The sequence below is a fragment of the Salmo salar genome, chromosome ssa21 (genome assembly GCF_905237065.1).
Source record: "Salmo salar chromosome ssa21, Ssal_v3.1, whole genome shotgun sequence".
NCBI lineage: Eukaryota > Metazoa > Chordata > Actinopteri > Salmoniformes > Salmonidae > Salmo > Salmo salar.
The window spans coordinates 9,816,148-9,835,298 of record NC_059462.1 but is presented as its reverse complement, the minus strand read 5'-3'; positions in this window follow the sequence as shown (position 1 = coordinate 9,835,298).

Below are 19,151 nucleotides of genomic sequence, written 5' to 3'. Positions count from 1 at the left end.
TGCCATAGTACCCTCAAATCTCATCAATAAGCTAAGGACCCTGGGACTAAACACCTCCCTCTGCAACTGGATCCTGGACATCCTGACGGCCCGCCCCCAAGTGGTAAGGGTAGGTAACAACACATCCGCCACGCTGATCCTCAACCTAGGGGCCCCTCTGGGCTGCGTGTTCAGTCCCCTCCTGTACTCCCTGTGACTTATGACTGCACGGCCATGCACGACTCCAACACCATCATTACATTTGCAGATGACACAACAGTGGTAGGCCTGATCACTGACAATGACGAGACAGCCTATAGGGAGGAGGTCAGAGACCTCGCCGTGTGGTCCCAGGACAACAACCTCTCCGTCAACGTGATCAAGACAAAGGAGATGATTGTGGACTACCGGAAAAAGAGGACAGAGCACACCCCCATTCTCATCGACGGGGTTGCAGTGGAGCAGGTTGAGAGCTTCAAGTTCCTTGAGGTCCACATCACCAACAAACTAACATGGTCCAAGCACATCAAGACAGTTGGGAAGAGGGCACGACAAAACCTATTCCCCCTCAGGAGACTGAAAATATTTGGCATGGGTCCTCAGATCCTCAAAAGGTTCTACAGCTGCACTATCGAGAGCATTCTGACTGGTTGCATCGCTGCCTGGTATGGCAACTGCTCGGTCTCCGAGGGGCCAAGCTTCCTGCCATCCAGGACCTCTATACCAGGCGGTGTCAGAGGAAGGCCCTAAAAATTGTCAAAGACTCTAGCCACCCTAGTCATAGACAGTTCAATTTGCCACCGCAAGACAAGCGGTACCGGAGTGCCAAGTCTAGGACCAAAAGGCTCCTTAACAGCTTCTACCCCCAAGCCATAAAACTGCTGAACAATTAATGAAATGGTCACCGGACTATTTACATTGACCCCCCCCATTTGTTTGTACACTGCTGCTACTGGCTGTTTATTATCTATGCACTTCACCCTACCTACATGTACAAATTACCTCACCTAACCTGTACCCCCGCACACTGACTTGTGCGGGGGTATCCCCTGTATATAGCCTCGTTATTGTTATTTTATTGTGCAACTTTTTTTTTTTACTTTAGTTTATTTGGCAAATATCTTCTTGGACTGCACTGTTGGATAAGGGCTTGTAACTAAGCATTTCAAGGTAAGGTCTACACTTGTTGTATTCAGCGCATGTGACAAATAATGTTTGATGTGATTTGATTATATGGTGCAATCCTTTAATGAGTGAGTTACTTTTGTGCCATTAATATCAAGCAAACTTCTGAGGTCAAGAACCACATTTTTAGTATTGCAAACAAAAATAATGATACTTAAAGCAAAACATAAACCCCAAAGTACTAATAGCAAAACAAAATATTGCATGGAAATCATTTCAAAATGTGAGAACAAATTAATTGTATATGGATGTAAAAAATATCCTACCCTGGCCTTTGATTTCACTGCCTTTTTCCCAGTTTCAAATTTTGGCACATTCATTTTAGAAACATAGCACCATGCATCCCACTGCTGTTTTGCCTTTGAAGCTAAGTAGGGTTGATCCTAGTCAGTCCCTGGATGGGAGACTTGAAGTAGTGAAAAATAGATGTTTGAAACATTGTGTCTGACTTGTGAACATTTTTTTAAGGGTAAGGAGACCATATGAGATCAGAGCAAAAAACAGCATGCATTGCTACATATCTACCTCTAACATTTTGCACAGATAGAACACTTTACTTGTTTTTACACAATCACATTTCTACCCTAGATTTATTTATGCACTTAAAATGCTGGCTGAAACCTTGCATCAGGCCTAAATGCTTGCCTGCTTCTAGCATCACAATTTAAGGCAGTATCAATTGTTTCGCACGTAAGCAATAAATCATATTCCCATCAATTCTGTAATCTAAAGATCAACATGATTGACCGATTGCTTGATACTTAATTTTTTTGTATCAGACATGATACATCTAATGTTCAGGGAATGTGTCAAACGATTATTCAAATAGGTTAATGAACAGTTTAGTGAATGTTGCAGCAATTTGGTTACTCTACACAATACAGTGCAATGTTTGAATACAACAAGTCTTTGTGGTATCATTGACTTGCATTTCAGTTTGTTGAGGTTGAACATTCAATGCTTCCATGCTACAATCCAACTTATAAGTAGGGAGACCAGTATGTCAGCTGAATATCTTTTGCCTATTGGAAACCACAACCACGAGAAAACCATTTTTGTTTCATGATTTCAATTTGCATTTCACCTATTCATCCCCTTACTTTCGAACAGAAGGTAAACAGGTTTGAATGTAAATCAAGCGCATATAGGATGACAGGGAAAATTAAGTGAATACTTTAAGTCGAGTGCATTAACAGTCCACCAGGTTTCATTGCTCGTCCAACCCCTGATTGAAGTGAGGGTGTTTTGACACAAAACTGATTTATATTTTTCTGGCACTAACTGCATTTTCCCAGATGATTGTTGGGAGATGGATGTGAGTCAGTCCAGCCTACAGTCCTGAGGAGCGTCTGCTCAGGGAGATAGACTTGTTCCTAATGAACATTTAGTTCCGGGTAGGAGAGGCAGAATTCGCTGCCGCGATTACAGAGATCATGTGCTCGCTCTAAAATGATTATGGGAGAGGGAATTCTAAGCAGATGCCTCATAGCTATGCTAATGAACCCACATTTACCTGAGGCTGGAAGAAACTATGCATGCTAATGTCTGTGGCCTTTACAAAAAAAACATTCACATGTGAAAAACACATTTGCTGTTTCACATGTAAAGAAAACTCCAACTGTGAAAATCTCCCTTTCACATGTGGAATTGCAGACTCACATGTGGAGTTGAAATAATGTTATTTTCCTCACATGTGAAAAGATGGCTGTAGCAATGTTTCCCCCAGTGGAATTAGGGTGATCACATTTAAAAAGCCTGAGAGCGGGACAAGGCAACAATTTTTCGGGACATTCGCAGAACAATGGACAGAATAATTGAATGGATCACATTCAAATGTTGACATAGTTATGCTATACGAAGGCCACTGCCTGTTAAAGAGCAATCCTTACTTGCTACATCAATTTTAGACTTATAAATTAATGATATTTACCCATTGATTCTTGAAGAATATAACAAAGTATAAATTCCTCTTGAGCTTATTTCAACTTCCATACCCTATCAGAGCCCAAAATATAAACTTGTTTTACTCCAATGTTTGTAAACACAGTAAATGTAAACAACAACTCTATAGCCTAAAAACATGGTAAAACTATAATTTGATATCATGGATGGTCAGTCCTCGTATCCATGGCGTAGTCTATGGATTTGAGAGTGGTTGCATATCTACAGCCCCATCCCTTAGCTTTTTACTGAAACTGGGGCAGAGAGTACAATGTGTTAATGTTTCTATTAAGGTTTAACACTTTAAACACCTTTAATAGAGTAATAGTTTTATTACATGGTGCAACCTTCTAGTGAGTGAGTTACTTTTGTGTCATTAATATCAAGCAAAACCTTAATGTATTTATAGCAAAACAAAATTGTGCAGCCATCCTGTTAGAAGCTAACAGATCATTTTATTACAATGGTTAAGATGGATTTTCATTGTGTTCCATGGTGTTATTTGCCCCCTAGTGGAGCTTTCTGGTACTTAGAAAGACTGTACGCAAACAGGAAGTAGAGAATTCGTTCTGCACGCATAGAAGCAGCTAAAAAAACAACGCTACGTGCAGGTCTTTCAGTGTAGTTATTTCTTGTCACGCTTCAGCCTCGGAAAATATTTGTTTGTAAGTTCGATTCAAGCATTTAGCTAGTGATGATAATCTTGTTATTGATAGAGTTGCTTACATATCAATGTTGGTTGGTTGTATTTACTCACACAAATTGCCTTGCCTGTCATGTATGCCGTCAGCTGTATTACTTTGCTCCTGCGTCATGCAAACTAATTGTAAAATATACAATATTGTAGTTTTGTTACTCTTTCTAGTGTAATATGCTTTGTTATTCTACAGAGATGGTTGTACATTGTTAGGGTAATGAAAGGAGTTAGCCAATTACCATATGAGTAACAATTAGCTATGTGGTTTGGCGTCATGTCAGATGCATGGTACCTTGGCACGTGCTTTGTATTTTCATGCAACTTCAACTTGAAAGGTATAATGTACAGCTACAATATGTCGATTTGAATTGAATACTAAAGTATATTATTTTCTGTATTTTGCAGTTTCACAACATAAACGTTTTCAATATATTCATTAAAGAAAAGTCACGCCTTGGGAGTTTTATTGAAGACTTAGTTGTTAGCTATCTGTCTAGTTTTGCATGGGAACGCAATTCAAGGGCAGAATAAAAATATAGCAAGGAAATAATTTTTAAACTGTAGAACAAATTAACCTCTTGAGGATACCCTAGGATAGGGGGCGCCACAGCGCATTTTGAAAAAAATTCGTTCCCATTTTCAACGGCCTACTAATCAAACTCAGAAGCTAGGACATGCATATACTTATTATATATGGATAGAAAACACCCTAAAGTTTCTAAAACTGTTTGAATAGTGTCTGTGAGTATAACAGAACTCATATGGCAGGCAAAAACCTGAGAGGATTCTATATGGGAAGTGGCCTGTCTGACAAGTTGTTGTTCATCTTGGCTCTTTTTATTGAAGACTGAGGATCTTTGCTCTAACGTGACACTTCCTACGGCTCCCATAGGCTCTCAGAGCCCGGGAAAAAGCTGAACGATATCGAGGCAGCCTCTGGCTGAAACACATTATCGCTTTTGGCAAGTGGCCGTTCAGAGTACTATGGGCTTAGGCGCGTGCCCGAGTCGACCCCATGCTTTATTTTCTTTCGTCTGTTTACCTAAATGCAGATTCCCGGTCGGAATATTATCGCTTTTTTACGAGAAAAATTGCATAAAAATGGATTTTAAACAGCGGTTGACATGCTTCGAAGTACGGTAATGGAATATTTAGAAATTTTTTGTCACGAAATGCGCCAGGCTCGTAACCCTTATTTACCCTTTCGGATAGTGTCTTGAACGCACGAACAAAACGCCGCTATTTGGATATAACTATGGATTATTTGGGACCAAACCAACATTTGTTATTGAAGTAGAAGTCCTGGGAGTGCATTCTGACGAAGAACACCAAAGGTAATAACATTTTTCTTATAGTAAATCTGACTTTGGTGAGTGCTAAACTTGCTGGGTGTCTAAATAGCTAGCCCTGTGATGCCGGGCTATCTACTGAGAATATTGCAAAATGTGCTTTCACCGAAAAGCTATTTTAAAATCGGACATATCGAGTGCATAGAGGAGTTCTGTATCTATAATTCTTAAAATAATTGTTATGCTTTTTGTGAACGTTTATCGTGAGTAATTTAGTAAATTCACCGGAAGTTTGCTAGTTCTGAACGTCACATGCTAATGTAAAAAGCTGGTTTTTGATATAAATATGAACTTGATTGAACAAAACATGCATGTATTGTATAACATAATGTCCTAGGTGTGTCATCTGATGAAGATCATCAAAGGTTAGTGCTGCATTTAGCTGTCTTCTGGGTTTTTGTGACATTATATGCTAGCTTGAAAAATGGGTGTCTGATTATTTCTGGCTGGGTACTCTGCTGACATAATCTAATGTTTTGCTTTCGTTGTAAAGCCTTTTTGAAATCGGACAGTGTGGTTAGATTAACGAGAGTCTTGTCTTTAAAATGGTGTAAAATAGTCATATGTTTGAGAAATTGAAGTAATAGCATTTCTAAGGTATTTGAATAACGCGCCACAGGATTCCACTGGCTGTTACGTAGGTGGGACGATTTCGTCCCGCCAGCCCTAGAGAAGTTAAATTACACGGTTTAAAAAATTCTTCACTCTTTCCTGCAATTTTCAATGTCCTTGGTTATGTTAACCTGTCCTTTGCTTTTTCACTGCCTTTTTTCCAGTTGCAAGTTTTGGTACATTTATTCCAGCAACATAGCATCCTGCATCCCACTGTTGGATTTCCTCTGAAGCTATAGCAGGAGCTATATAGCAGGGTTGGTCCTGGTCGGTCCTTGGATGAGAGACCAGATGGAGCTGGAAGTTGTGAAAAATAAACATGTAAAAAATGAATATCATGAGGGGATTTTATTTCTACATGAGTGAAAAACACATGAAATAGGAACATGTTAAACTTCACACCTGTCCGATTTTTATTAAAAATATATATATATTGAGTAGATCGATGCAAAAAAATTACAATGAAATCCATTTTAATCCCACTTTGTAAGAATAACATTTGAAGAAATACTTTTGTAAGGCACTGTATTTGTTTGAAACCTATTAATAGATCATTTTATTTCAGAGAGACAAACAATCCAATTTTGTTGCTAAACGAGATATATCCACCTCACTCTCAGGAAAAAGGTAGCAACACAGTCAAATGTTAATGAACTGCAAGCAGAAGCACACTGAGCATGCTAGCTCTGAAACAAAGAGCCTTGTCAATATCAAATACACCACCATTCCTGAGTTGAGTTTGGTCCTTCAAAAGGAAGATATCTTTGTTCATTTAATCAGTAAACCATGAGAGAGGGAAGGACTCAGATGACAAGCTGATCTGAGAGGCTCCCCTCTCAGCAACAGTATGGACAGTGAATGCTTTATTACTTCAGAGACCTGGGGAGGTAGGCCTTGATGAAATAGATACCACTACCTTCTGGGTTATTAAAAATACAGTTTTGGGCCTCCTGAGTGGTGCAGCTGTCTCAGGCACTGCATCACAGGCGGTCCTAGAGCCCTGGGTTCGATCCCAGGCTATATCACAGCCGGTCGTGAGTGGGAAACCCATGAGACGGTGCACAATTGGCCCAGCGTTGTCCGGGTTAGGGGAGGGTTTGGCCGACCGGGATGTCCTTGTCCCATTGCACTCTAGCGACTCCTTGTGGCGGACCGGGCGCCTGCAAGCAGACTTCGGTCCCCAGTCGTATGGTGTTTCCTCCGACACATTGGTGTGGCTGGCTTCCAGGTTAAGCGAGCAGTGTGTCAAGAAGTAGTGCGGCTTGGCAGGGTCGTGTTTTGGAGGACAAATGGCTCTCGACCTTCGCCTCTCACGAGTCTGTGCAGGAGTTGCAGCGATGGGACAACACTGTAGCTACCAATTGGATATCACGAAATTGGGGAGAAAAAGGGGTAAAAGTACAAATAAATAAAAAAGATAAAATGTTATTCTAACATTGCATAGTTATCACTGGTAATATGGCCTAACTAATGTTTTATAAACAATTATGAGGTTGTTTGTTGTTACCGATATTTACACTGTTTATTAATACTATGGTTAATAATGGGCATTCAGAATGATTTATTTATCAACAAGATTATAATTTATTTATACCACCAATATATTAGATCTGGATTAATAAACTTTAAATGATTATACTGCATTAGAGAGATCAAAATGAAAAATAGGACAATGAACCTAACCAAAAATGTTAACCCTTCTTGCATACAATGTTTGAGAAAGTGTAAAATCCAGAAAAAAAGTCTGGTTCAGGACCTTGCAATTGTGTAATTTCAAGGGGCCCTAAGACTGTTTTGTATCTCCTAAGACTTATTTTATTTCTCTTTATCCAAGAATAAACAGCTTATATCTCTGGCAACTCGCAGCAATTGATTTTCCTTTCTTTCTCAAATCAATCCACCTTAAGGCTCTGCCTCGAGTCTCAAGATGAGATTCAAACCATCCCTATGGCCCAAAACTGATAATTCAGTTGGAGCTGATAGGAATCTGGCTGGGAAAAAGGGGAGTGAGGAGGAGATTCTATTAAATGAGTCCCGCTTGGACATATGAATGTGACCCGTGACCTATATAATCGTGGCACCCATTGTGGTTTAAGACTTGCTCAGAAATTGTAAAAATATATGTTCAACTCACAGTAGGCCTATTGTTCAGGGTGATCTATGTTGTTAATATATTTTATATTACAATGTCTATGAAAGCAAATTGAAAATGTATTTGAAACTTGCCTTGGATGAAGTACTGTCGTGTTCACAACACTCAGGAGAAAGATATTCTAGTTACAGATAGCTAGCTGTTGTTCAGTGCACACATTCCATCTAACAAAGCTGGACTTTTACGCCAATATAGCTTAACATTATAGGATTTCTAAGATATAGATAGCTTGATATTGAGACGCATGTTGGTTGAGGCATGCCACAGTCAGGACATCATCTTGACGACTACTAGTGCCTATTCCTCAGAGTCAGACCCCATCTCAAACATGTATGGCTGAATAGGTGTCAGTCTTCAGCAAATTATTAAATATATCTACACTGTAAAGGAAGAAGGGTGGTTCCAGCTTTCAAATCCTGACAATTTAGGGAGCAAGGTAAGTTTCTTAGTTTAGATCATTTTTTTGATAACTTCCCGAAGACCAAAAATGTCAAAACAAGCCTCAATCATGTTTTTGTAACAATAATAACATTCTTATAATAATTCTGGAATGGGTGGAGTGATCATTTAAAATGAAGAAGTACAGTATTAGTCATTCGATACAAAGCATTTCCCTTGACAGTCATATCCAATTATTATATGCAGGCAATAAATGTATAGAATGTTTTATGGTTCAGGGGTGAAACTGTATAACAGAAGTGTTTATGAGTTTACACAGCACTATGTAGAACCAAAACAGGAAGACATCTGACAAAGAAATGCTTATAGATGCTTTGGAAATGATCACATCACCCTGAAAGTATCAAAGGTGAGAGAGACACTGCAAGGACACCTTTCTTTAACAACCTTTTCAACAGAAAACAGGAGTATATGTCAACATGAAAAAGTCATCCAGAATATGCAGTATAGAAAACCCAAAAGAACTTCAGTTTTCTCACAAAAATGCCTGATGTAAGGCTATTGTGTGCACATCTCTGGACCATGATAGTGACAGAAAAGTTAACTGAACTTTTAATCTAAATACATATTCACTTCTTCCCTTACAATTAAGAGTTACAAATAATATATTTCTCTAATCTCAGTTTGGCATGTCATATACCTGGCCTAGCAATCCCGTATCCACTGAAGATTTGTCACTTGAAGATGGCGCCGGCAGACATGGCAGCTCTGCTCCTAGCTCTTAAGCAACTTTGCAGTATTTTTTTTGTGTGTGTTATTTCTTACATTATTAACCCAGAACGTTTTTTTGGTGTTATTACATACAGCCGGAAATAACTTTTGGATATCAGAGCGCCTGTAACTCACCAGCATTACGACCAGAAATGCGACTTTCCCAAATTGGATCCTTTGTTTCTACCCCCGAGGGCAATTGAACTTATCCAAGAGGCTGCTCCAAGATGCCGCCGGCGGAGAAGAGGTATTCAGAGTGGACTTCTACTCCGACTCAGGAGGCGTGCACACCATCCACCTCTTCTGAGTATTTTACTCGCTACTGTTCAGTCCTAGGACAATAAAATAGACGAGCTCAAAGCGAGGTTCTCCTTCCAGAGAGACATCAGGACTTGGAGGGAATTTGTGGTTTAGTATGGTACCCTGCGTCACTACTTCATTGCTCCAGACCAGCGCAAGGGGGAGATAGAGCACTGATTATGCTTTTGGGTCTCAAGGCGCTACTGTGTCTCTATAGTACTGTAGCCTACTCCCGACCGGTTACGTTGTACAGTGCCTTAGTGGCGCAGTGGTCTAAGACACTGCATTGAAGTGTTGAAGTGCAAGCTATGTTGCTATAGATGCTGGTTCAATACCTGTACTGGGAGATGACTGAAGGTTTTGGTTTCTCTCCCTCTAAATTAAAAAAAATATATATCCAAATAACAAACTGGCTTTATTTACAAATTAGTAACAATGTCTCACCCCATGTTCACCCCATGTAAACTAAATCATCTCCAAAATATTGTTATTTTTTAAACAAAGCGATTATTATTATTAATTTTGAATTATATAAAAGCCCCTTAGATATTCTCACAAATATATTATTAACCCTGTTATTAGCAGGACAATATATATTGGTCATATTGGTCATGACTCCCGAGTGGCGCACAATTGATTACCTTGCAATTCTCCAGCTGTATCGATTGAAATAGTGGTGGGCGCGCAAGGTTCAAGGCACAAGGGCAGGGAGCACGGGATGGGCCGCAGAGCCCGTTAAGTTATACTTAAATCCGAACTGAATTTAATGAAAAATGACATGAAAAGCACACACTTGTAAATCCCAAACTATAGAAGTAATTGGAAAGGTAGATACAAATGATTTGTGACATTGTGGTTACAATAAAGAATGTAAACAAGATGCTGTGTTTTTATTTTCAGTACTGATGGACAGCTGGTGGCATTTTGAAAACAAGTTTTCAAACACTTGTAGCCCGATTAGCAGGACAATAGACTCTTTATAGCCCGGCTACTGTAGGTAACATTCAAAAACGAGCTGTTTATCTAAAAAAAAATGACATTGCGACCAAAGAGAACAGATGAAATGGACATTGTTTTCATCAAGCCAGCTTCTTTCTATGGTGCTACCTATTCCAGGTTTAGGACCATAACCACGAGAGGACTTGAAAATGAGCCGGAGCTGAAAGGATCACCAAAACTAAAGGTATTTTGGTTTCAGTACGTTTTCTTAAAAAAAGAAAATGATATAGCCTATCAATGTGTAGGAATACTGTGTAATTGCTTGCTGTTTGGGGTTTTAGGCTGGGTTTCTGTACAGCACTTTGAGATATCAGCTGATGTACGAAGGGCTATATAAATAAATTTGATTTGATTTGATTTGTAATAAAATTTATAATTAAATAAAGTTGAAATAAAAATAATAAAAATAAAATGATTGTGTACTAAAAAGGTGAATGTGTTTTTGCAGAGCATACAACCATGCCGACAACCATCCGTGGAGATCAGTGGACAAAGGACTGGACAACGAGCCACACTGAAAAAGCGCATGGTTGCCAAGAAAGCGATTAGTTTTGCTAGATTCTTAATATGTGTTTGCAGCATTTGTGTGTTGGAGTCACTTTTAATTCTTAATTCTACCGTTTCTATCATAGGCCACTGTAATCAATGGGGGCTCAGGGCGGTACCATTCTGCTCATCTGATGAAGGTGCACATGGATCAGATCCAAACTTTGAAGACCGGGATTCATTGAAGGCAGACCAGCAGAAAGAGAAACATTATCTGAGGGCAGAGATATGGGCGACAGCTGATGCATTGGTCCAGATCTAGGCGGTATTGGCAGAGAGTCAAGCGGCATCGGCGGAGAGTCAGGCGGAGAATGACGCGTTGAAGAGGGCGAGGAACAAGACGGAATCACAATCCATGCCAGGCACACCTGAGACTCTGGAACTCCACCTCAAACAGGCAGAGTCAACATACCTGGTGGGTTCATCAGGTCGTCGGTTCAGCCTGACATTTCCATTCCTCTTCTGACAACAGAACTTGACCAACTGCTCACCAGGTACAGCAAGGGCCGTCCGGACAATTATGCCGTTCTGCTATAGCCTAATAAACAAATGCAGGTGGCTTATATCTTCAAAATGCTTTAAATGCTTTATTATCCAAATGTAAAAGCATATACTGTACAGTACTATATTTCTTCTTCAGCCTTTTCCAAACAAGTCAAACAATGTTTATAATCAAACCTTAGGTACCCTAATACGTAAAAAAACGATCAAATTTAAGACAGAAAATCGTTATTGTCTTTACTGGAGAAAAATACCAAAGAACGCGCTCTCATTCACTCGCTTGGAAACACTACAGCCAAAATGGGAGCCACCTAGAAAAACTACAATTTCTGGCTCATTTTTACAAAAAACAGCCTGAAAGTCTTTCTAAGGACTGTTGACATCCAGTGGAAGCCCTAGGAACTGCAATCTGCGAGGACTTCGCAGTGACAGCCATTGAAAATAGTGGTAGGCTGAAATGTTTTTTTGGGGGGGGGGATGGTTTGTCCTCAGAGTTTCGCCTGTCATATCAGTTCTGTTATACTCACAGACATTATTTTAACAGTTTTAGAAACTTTAGAGTGTGTTCTATCCAAATCTACCAGTTATATGCATATCCTAGCTTGAGTAAACTGCCTGAGTAACAGGCAGTTTACTTTGGGAACACTTTTCATCCGGACATGAAAATACTGCCCCCTACCCAAGAGAGGTTAAAAATTATATTGGTCTAGACTCACCCAGCAATTCTGCCGTTAATCAGGAGATTAATAGTTGACTCCCCAAAGTGGGTTGCGCGCAGCCTTCTCTCTTTCCTCTGGATCAACACACAGCTGATAAGTTTTTCTTGTTGTTGTTCAGACCAATTCATCCAGGTCATGGCACCAAGTGTTAGCAGTTGGTGTTATTCTTCAATAACACAGATCCCAAAGCAAATCAGGGAGAGAAAGATTTATTTGAAAAGGACAAATCATAGACGTTATGCTGGGAGGTAGATGTTCAGGGGCTCAGGAGTGTTAGTAGCTCAGATAGTTCAGAAAGAAGGTCAGAGTTGAGCTTAGGAGGCCGATAAATCAGCACAGTACTGATGCGGAGCCAGTGATCGTGAAAACAATGCATTCAAAGATGAGACAGCTGGTACTGGAGTAGATTTCACAACATAGTCAGTCCTGTAGATTACAGCCAATCCGCCACCCTGTACGGATGTGCAAGGACAGTCCAGGTAACTGTAGCCAGATGGAGTGCATTGGTTGTGGGATATGTACTCATTGGACTGATACCAAGTCTCAGTGAGTCAGAAAAAGTCTAGACCTCTATCAGTGATGATATCAATCAGCAGTAAGCCCTTGTTTACGGATAATTTAAAAGACACAGTTTAATGACTTTGGGGGTTGCCTGATGGGCAGCCTGCAGAACTGGCAAGTGTCCTTTATAAACCTTCTCATGTGTTCATGTTGTGCTGCACTCATTGGGAGTGCACGTAATAGACTTTAGTTTGTTTAATAGTCTCGTACCTCCTTGTCACCTGCATTTTTCCCCGTAGGATCCCCTATTGAACAAGGCTTTCCTTGAGCTGCTTACACAGGGTTGTTTTAATCTGTGAAAAACGTCTGAGGAATCCTTCTGTATAATGAAAGAAGGTTGCTGCCATATCTGTATTTTTTGAGATGAAGATCTAGCTAGGCTGGTAATTGAATCCAAACCAAAAACTAGATTTCTGTGTTCTATACTTGACAAGCTATCCAAAAAAAATGGTTATTAAATACAATGCACGTTAAAAACACTTAAAACAAATAATTATGAATAATTTTGCAGGAGTAAACTACCAAGCCTGAAACTAGATTCCATGGAACCATGGAACATCAACATGGTTTGTTCTTACTTTTAGGCATACAATGTACACAATCAATCACATACATCAAGTTGTTTCAAATGAATTCTAGATATAAGTTCCATAAAAAAAAAACAGCACAAAACATTTAGTTATTTCCAATATAACACTTTTTAATTTCTTACCCCACACACAATTCCTGCAATGTCAACAAAACAAACCTGTTCCTTCTGTCACAGTAAATGTATAAGTCAGAGCCTTGTTTTGTCCCAGTTTGCCCAAACAATACCATACGAAAATTGCTCATTTAAGTGCCGGTCCCTGAAATAGATTTTCTGTTGGTGGAATAAGGCTGTTTTTGGAGATCTCCATCAGCATCTTCTAGTGCTGTATTTATTGTTTGTTTTGGGTAGGTTCTTTTTTTCAAGCAGGAACCTATTACCTGTGCTCAAAGAAGAAACCTCTTTTCCATATAAATGAGGCTATCGTTTCTCAGTGCACTCTCCATTTGTCCTGCAACAGTGTTGGGGGAATCTGAATGCTTAGGGGGGTTTTCTCAACTAATTGGCCAACGAAGACCCAGCTACCGACCAAGCAAAACTGAAGCACTTACGAGCCATTCACAGGTGTAATTGGGGCCATTACACAAATGGCAAAACCCAGAAATATCATGAAACCCTGCCTATTGAGGTAAATTTACCCTTCCCTGCCAGGCTTCCAGACTTGTATGGTTGGTGAGCAAGATTTGGAGCAAGATAGCTAAGGAAATTCTGGTAACACTTTACATAACATTCTTATTCCAAGCCGTAATGTGAAGTGCTACCAAAATGCTGCCTTCCCTCCATATTTTCTTCGGCATAACTACAACCAGTTATAGGTCTCTTGAACAGCAAGGATTTCCTTTCAAACCATTTCCATTGGAGAAGAACAGGTGCAAGCTCAAAATAGCTCAGATTTTTCTTTTTAAGAACTTATGCATGAGGCCTCCCAAGGCACTGTATCGCAGTGTTGCGGCATCACTACAGCCTGGGGTTTGATCCCACAACCGGGCCGTGACCGGGAGTCCCATAGGGCGATGCACAATTGGGTTAGTGGAGGGTTTGTCCGGGGGGGCTTTACTCGGCTCATCGCGCTCTAGCGACTCCTTGTGACGGGCTGGGCGCCTGCAGGCTGACTATGGTCATCAGTTAAACAGTGTTTCCTCTGACACATTGGTGTAGCTGGCTTCCAGGTTAAGCAAGCGGGTGTTAAGAAGCACGGCTTGGCGGGTCATGTTTCGGAGGATGCATGACTCGACATTTGCTTCTTCCGAGCCCGTTGGGGAGTTGCAGCGATGAGACAATATCACAAAAAAGGGGGTAAAAATTAAAACAACAAAAATAACTAATGCATGAGAGCTGATATTGACTTTCTATTTTGAATTGTGGTCTAATTTCCTTGTGTCGAAGGTATCTTACATTAGGGCAAAATCTACAAACAACAAGTGGTGCACCAAATTGTGCTCCCCTTTGACAATAGCTAAATAAGTTGAGACCAAGACTAACTACCTCACCCAAGTGACTAATCAGGCACTAGTACTCTGTTTGAGTAGACATCACTAAATGGCCTCTGCAGTCTCAATCCCCTCCATCCCACTCGTGTGTAAGTGGTCTGGTTCCAAATTGTCAAGAGGACTATGTCCTCAATTGTCAAGAGGACTATGTGACCATGTACACACAGACACTGATAGTTTCTGGTGGCTTCGATTCTCCTGAAGGACAGAAATAGCCCAGAGATAGGAAAAAGGTTTCCTCCAGCAGTCAGTAAGGCCATTAACACACTGGGACTTTGTGTCTGAGTATTTCGGATGGAGCCAATGCTTTTTAAATGGGAGTCAGCTGTTGCCAGATGAACGACAATGGAGATGATTGCCTGTACATCATTGTACGTCATTGTCTGTCAAAAGTACAACTCATCTCTACTTTTTTCGGACAAGTTCGCAGCATGTTGCATACGTAAAAAGGTTATTTGTGCCGGTGTTTGTCAGACAATCATCACTGTTGTCTGGCAACGGATGACTCCCGTTGAAAAAGCATTGGCTCCAATCGAAATTCTTGGGAAAAAATCCCTATGTGGCTAATGCTGGCATCATCACCTGTTGTCTAACATCACTTTCTGATGGGGTATCACTTCCCGATGGAGACCTATGCCTCGTCCCATTCTCCTGTTTTGCGGTCTCTGAACGCATGTTCGAAAAGGTTTCTGGTGGGGGGAATGGGTGTCCGTAACTCCAATGAAAATATGGACTTATGGGTAAAACTACAAGGTGTGAAGACTGTTTGCATGTCAGTCACATCCCATACTTAATAATGAATTATACAAAGGGTGATTTGGAATTCCCATTGTTAGAGCCTATCCTGCCCATGATATACTAGACAACATACACATGGCCAGTACACTTGTAAAAAGTGTCATATTTTATGTCATTACCTAGCAACACACCACTACTTTTATAGATCCACTGTCCAGCCATGCAATTTATAAACTTGATCTCCACCGTAAAAAGTATCTCATCATCTCTGACCCTTGCAACACTGTTGCAATATTAAAATTCGATCTCCATTATGTCCCATAGTAATGATATTGGGACACAGTGGCTTTGCCTCGTGGCTATGTCCACATCACAGCTATGATAGAAATGTCATAATACATGGCCTCATGTATTATTGCTTAATTGATTGCCATCCACTATATAATTTCAAGATACAGTTGAAGTCAGAAGTTTACATACACCTTAGCCAAATACATTTAAACTCAGTTTTTCACAATTCCTGACATTTAATCCTAGTAAAAATTCCCAGTTTTAGGTCAGTTAAGGTCACCACTTTATTTTAAGAATGTGAAATGTCAGAATAATAGTAGAGAAAATTATTTATTTCAGCTTTCATTTCTTTCATCACATTCCCAGTGGGTCAGAAGTTTACATACACTCAATTAGTATTTGGTAGCATTGCCTTTAAATTGTTTAACTTGGGTCAAACGTTTCGGACAGCCTTCCACAAGCTTCCCACAATAAGTTGGGTGAATTTTGGCCCATTCCTCCTGACAGAGCTGGTGTAACTGAGCCAGGTTTGTAGGCCTCCTTGCTCGCACACGCTTTTTCAGTTCTGCCCAGAAATGTTCTATAGGATTGAGGTCAGGGCTTTGTGATGGCCACTCCAATACCTTGACTTTGTTGTCCTTAAGCCATTTTGCCACAACTTTGGAAGTATGCTTGGGGTCATTGTCCATTTGGAAGACCCATTTGCAACCAAGCTTTAACTTCCTTACTGATGTCTTGAGATGTTGCTTCAATATATCCACATCATTTTACTTCCTCGTGATGCCATCTATTTTGTGAACTGCACCAGTCCCTCCTGCAGCAAAGCACCCCCACAACATGACGCTGCCACCCCCGTGCTTCATGGTTGGGATGGTGCTTTTCAGCTTGCAAGCCTCCCCCCTTTTCCTCCAAACATAACAATGGTCATTATGGCCAAACAGTTCTATTTTTGTTTCATCAGACCAGAGGACATTTCTCTAAAAAGTACGATCTTTGTCCCCATGTGCAGTTGCAAACCGTAGTCTGGCTTTTTGATGTCGGTTTTAGAGCAGTGGCTTCTTCCTTGCTGAGCGGCCTTTCAGGTTATGTCGATATAGGACTGGTTTTACTGTGGATATACACTGCTCAAAAAAATAAAGGGAACACTTAAACAACACATCCTAGATCTGAATGAAAGAAATAATGTTATTAAATACTTTTTTCTTTACATAGTTGAATGTGCTGACAACAAAATCACACAAAAATAATCAATGGAAATCCAATGTATCAACCCATGGAGGCATGGATTTGGGGTCACACTCAAAATGAAAGTGGAAAACCACACTACAGGCTGATCCAACTTTGATGTAATGTCCTTAAAACAAGTCAAAATGAGGCTCAGTAGTGTGTGTGGCCTCCACGTGCCTGTATGACCTCCCTACAACACCTGGGCATGCTCCTGATGAGGTGGCGATGGTCTCCTGAGGGATCTCCTCCAAGACCTGGACTAAAGCATCCGCCAAGTCCTGGACAGTCTGTGGTACAATGTGGCGTTGGTGGATGGAGCGAGACATGATGTCCCAGATGTGCTCAATTGGATTCAGGTCTGGGGAACGGGCGGGCCAGTCCATAGCATCAATGCCTTCCTCTTGCAGGAACTACTGACACACTCCAGCCACATGAGGTCTAGCATTGTCTTGCATTAGGAGGAACCCAGGGCCAACCGCACCAGCATATGGTCTCACAAGGGGTCTGAGGATCTCATCTCGGTACCTAATGGCAGTCAGGCTACCTCTGGCGAGCACATGGAGGGCTGTGCGGCACCCCAAAGAAATGCCACCCCACACCATGACTGACCCACCGCCAAACCGGTCATGCTGGAGGATGTTGCAGGCAGCAGAACGTTCTCCACGGCGTCTCCAGACTCTGTCATGTCTGTCACGTGCTCAGTGTGAACCTGCTTTCATCTGTGAAGAGCACAGGGCGCCAGTGGCGAATTTGACCAATTTTGGTGTTCACTGGCAAATTCCAAACGTCCTGCACGGTGTTGGGCTGTAAGCACAACCCCCACCTGTGGACGTCGGGCCCTCATACCACCCTCATGGAGTCTGTTTCTGACCGTTTGAGCAGACACATTTGTGGCCTGCTGGAGGTCATTTTGCAGGGCTCTGGCAGTGCTCCTCCTGCTCCTCCTTGCACAAAGGCAGAGGTAGCAGTCCTGCTGCTGGGTTGTTGCCCTCCTACGGCCTCCTCCACGTCTCCTGATGTACTGGCCTGTCTCCTGGTAGCGTCTCCATGCTCTGGACACTACGCTGACAGACACAGGAAACCTTCTTGCCACAGCTCGCATTGATGTGCCATCCTGGATGAGCTGCACTACCTGAGCCACTTGTGTGGGTTGTAGACTCCGTCTCATGCTACCACTAGAGTGAAAGCACCGCCAGCATTCAAAAGTGACCAAAACATCAGCCAGGAAGCATAGGAACTGAGAAGTGGTCTGTGGTCACCACCTGCTGAACCACTCCTTTATTGGGGGTGTCTTGCTTATTGCCTATAATTTCCACCTGTCTATTCCATTTGCACAACAGCATGTGAAATGTATTGTCAATCAGTGTTGCTTCCTAAGTGGACAGTTTGATTTCACAGAAGTGTGATTGACTTGGAGTTACATTGTGTTGTTTAAGTGTTCCCTTTATTTTTTTGAGCAGTATAGATAATTTTGTACCTGATTCCTCCAGCATCTTCACAAGGTTCTTTGCTGTTGTTCTGGGATTGATTTGCACTTTTCGCACCGAAGTACGTTCATCTCTAGGAGACAGAACAAGTCTCCTTCCTGAGCGGTATGACAGCTGCGTGGTCCCATGGTGTTTATACTTGCGTACTACTGTTTGTACAGCTGAACGTGGTACCTTCAGGCGTTTGGAAATTGCTCCGAAGGATGAACCAGACTTGTGGAAGTCTTGGCTGATTTCCTTTGATTTTCCCATGATGTCAAGCAGAGGCACTGAGTTTGAAGGTAGGCCTTGAAATACATCCACAGGTACACCTCTAATTGACTCAAATTATGTCAATTAGCCTATCAGAAGCTTATAAAGCCATGACATAATTTTCTGGAATTATCCAAGCTGTTTAAAGGCAGAGTCAACTTTAGTGTATGTGAACTTCTGACCTACTGGAATTGTGATACAGTGATAAGTGAAATAATCTGTCTGTAAACAATTGTTGGAAAAATGACTTGTGTCATGCACAATGTAGACGTCCTAACAGACTTGCCAAAACTATGGTTTTGTTAACAAGAAATTTGTTGAGCGGTTAAAAAACGAGTTTTAATTACTCCAACCTAAGTGTATGTA